At 35.9% G+C, this 3,559-nt stretch overlaps 1 protein-coding gene and 1 long non-coding RNA gene across 9 annotated transcripts in view; one reads left to right on the top strand and one right to left on the bottom strand.

The window, feature by feature from the left end:
* Positions 1–3,559, top strand: part of LOC107683942 (protein furry homolog-like) — a 122,650-nt gene that overhangs the window by 43,249 nt on the left and 75,842 nt on the right. The gene's annotated exons all lie outside the window — the stretch shown is intronic.
* LOC107683948 (uncharacterized) lies at positions 1,484–2,910 on the bottom strand. The gene is made up of 3 exons (XR_001633793.1): positions 2,815–2,910; positions 2,065–2,150; positions 1,484–1,916 (listed from the first exon to the last, which is right to left on the bottom strand). It is a non-coding gene; the product is annotated as an uncharacterized LOC107683948 (long non-coding RNA).

Genomic DNA, 3,559 nt, shown 5'->3' with positions numbered 1-3,559 from the left:
GGGGGGGGGGGGGGGTGAAGAGATATTGTGAGTGGTATCAGTAGAATCTGTTTGTGTGCACTCTTTTATCTCGTCTCGAGCCTCTGGTCAGATGATGTCATGGTCTAATGCCTTTGTGATCAGAGGTGACAGGACTTTGGAAATGGAGAATGGTTATTTTTTTTAACTGGGTATCGCCAACCACCTTACGTTACCTTTACACAATTGGATGGCACAGTTCAGTATAGCTGTATCATAATTGGTTGAAAGTTGAAACTCTGCCGAAAGCGCAAGATGTCTTTTTCCATATCTGTGGGATCAGTTTCAGCCATGCTGTTTGCTGTTTTTTTCACCGTTGTCCCGTATGGCACGTCAAGTGGCTCTTGGAAATGCTGGTTGCAGAGTTTCTGCTTATAAATGGCCTGATTCTTCATGGAGCCATTCTTGAATTGAATTAAATTCCTATTGATAGATCTAAAAAATAAATAGATGCCTTATATGCAAACATTCGATGTGTGCGTGCGTGTGTGTGTGTGTGTATTAGGGATGCACCGAATTTTCGGCAACCAAAATAAGCGAAAAGACCAAATAAATTGTACCGAACAATGACGTGACGTGATCAAATAGAGGCACACACTAATGCAACAAACATGTCAGCAGTGTGGAATCATTTACAGTTTTTCTCAATTGCTTTGGCTCAATTCTCGAATGAAACTTTTTTTTCCCGAAACAATAAGTTCAGATCTCTGAACAATTAGCTTTATATATATATATATATATATATATATATAGTATAGTATAGTATTTCAGTCTGGCGAGTAAACAAAAAAATTTACTAGCCAATGGCGATTCAATTGCCAAGGTGTCCGTAGAGGGTTGATACGTATCATGATACAGAGGCCACGATACGATACATATCACGATACAGGACTGCACTGAATTTCACCTCAACAGAATTGAGTAAAATTAGTTTGTTAAACACTGCATACTATAGTGCCATTTCTAACTATTGGCAGAGCAGGCAGTTGACCTCTGCATTATGAAGGGCCTCCATAACTGTACCACAGTACAATATAGGTAATGGCATATGTTTCATGTTTACATTGGGCACTCTCCACCAGGTACAATATTCTGATTGTTTGCATCTTGGTTTTAAGCCCATAACTAATAATGTACTCGTTTTAATAAATTTATGTTGTAATGTACTCATTCTAATATATAAAAAAATATTTACATTGCTGGTAGGTTATCATTGCACAAATGAACACACTCTTCGTTTAAAAAATAAAAATGAGAAGAGTTCTAAACTAATGCGTTGTCTTCACTGTATTTAACGCACACACACGCTCAGTCACTCACACAGATCACGTTGCAGCCACACTCAGACATTCAGGAACAAACTTTTTAGCGCTTCCCCGTAATTTTATCAACTAAATAGCTTAATCGCTTAACTAAACTACAACTAAAATACAATTTAACTCTTTATGTTTCCAACATTAATAAAAGTGAATCAGTCACATTCACATGACCTACTAAAGTCTGGACACAAGTTTTTAAAGGTGCAGTAAAGCCTCATAAAAAAGTGCCATTAATCAACAAAACATGTGTACCTCCACTGGTGATATTTGGTCTATTGAAAATAGAAAAAAATAAAGTATGACTGAATGCTACTTCAAGTGTCTGCTGTTCTGTAATACAATTCAATCTCCATTACCAACATGAACTGCATTTGCTGCACCATACACAGTTTCGACCGCAGGAGGTATCAAATATAGAAAAAGAAAATACTTAAACAGAACAAGATGAGGTTTTAACCTGACAGAGCTAGGTAGTACTGATATAACCAAAACTGCATCTAAGATGAAAACCATCAGTCTGTCTTCCTCCCCACACCTCAAGTGTCCACTGTATTGGCTCGTCGTCAGAGTTAGGTCACCCTGTAAATAAACAGACGCAATTTGTGATATTAAAACAATGATCTAAAACATTTAACTTTAACCACAATTTTATATTATGCAGTGAAGAATAGGTAAAAAATAACAACAATGTTATATCATGCAAATCTATGCATAGATTTATACTTACCTGAATATGAGAATGAGACCAATCACTCCTTCTGTATGCTCATCAATTTACACTCCTGTTTATTCTGCAGTGAATCCAAAGCCTTCCTGTTGATAGAAACGTGTTCATAAGACTTTGCTTTTTAACCAACAAATTACAGATTGTTTGAGCAAAAGAAAAGATATTACAAACTGACAAGACTGGACTGGAATTAACTATAAGTTGATTTCCATCATAAAGAAGCGTAAAAACACTTTTACTAACACTTTCTATTCACACTTTTCAAAATTAGTCCTATAAAACTTATAAAAAACCTATAAAGCTTTAGGGTTAGGTAGTATGTTAGCTTAGCATAGCGACAAAACACAACAATTAATGAGATTACTACAATGTTCTTGCTCTAAACGCTCTCTATTATGTCAGTCAAGTGTTTGAAAGAACAGAAACTAGCGTTATGCTAAACTATGCGATTGTTTTAATTTAGTAACGATGTTAGCTAGCTAGCAGTTACAACGTTAAATAATTTCCAGTAATTTCCAATTGTGCTCAAGTTTTTACGTGAAAAACAGCTTTGTGTATCTCTGAACTATTGAAAACATTTTCACTGAAATATCACTCACTGTGATCGCACGCAAGTTAACTTTAATGAGGTTATGTGATTAATATGAACGTCAATGTATAATGAGTCAAGCAAACAAGAATCAAACTATCGAAATGCACACGGACCAAAGTATTACAAATCAGAAATCTAAAACAGAAAGGCAAACTTACCTTAAACACGAGAAAATCCAGCCATGCATCTCCTCCGTGACAAGCCCAACCGTCCCTCTGATTCAAAGCGTGGGTCCAAACACGCATGTGCGGATTCAAGCGTGCTGAACTTTTAGATTAAAATGTACTCAATATTTCTAGATTTATGTGCAATGACTATAAAATTAATAAGAGTTACTCTTCTCACGCAGTTCATTAATTACATGAATTAAATGTGTAAATTTTACTTAGAAAAGTGTTGTTCTCCTTAATTTTTAATATTACAAGTAGAATTTATGATGATTAATTTAATATATTTTTCAACACAACATTTTTTTTTTTCAGTGCATGGTTGCCAGGTTGACAAAGATAAGTAGCACACTTGGCAGATATTTCCGTATTGCGCAAGTGGGAAGCTTGGTTTCGGGGATTACGTCTCTTTAGATCAGGCAACCCAGTTGTGTTCCTCTGAGGCCAGATTAAACCTTGTTGTAGCCTATATATTGTGCTCTATGCATTATTTTTTAGAAACTTCGCACTTTTCTACTCAATTTTAAACGTTGTTCTTGTATTCAAATTAAGCGCGGTCCAATGCTGCACATGTGCCGCAATATCAATACAGGGCCAGCTGTATCGATACTCGTATCGTCAAATCTCTGTGACGATACATTGTCGTATCGATGTATCGAAAATAGGACTTATATATACACATATACACACACACACACACACACACAGTAGGGGGTGTAACGATACACGTATTCGT

This window comes from Sinocyclocheilus anshuiensis, unplaced genomic scaffold, assembly GCF_001515605.1.
Source record: "Sinocyclocheilus anshuiensis isolate Anshui unplaced genomic scaffold, SAMN03320099.WGS_v1.1 scaffold637, whole genome shotgun sequence".
NCBI lineage: Eukaryota > Metazoa > Chordata > Actinopteri > Cypriniformes > Cyprinidae > Sinocyclocheilus > Sinocyclocheilus anshuiensis.
Note: the sequence above shows the minus strand (reverse complement) of the source record. Positions and strands in the feature narration are given on the sequence as shown.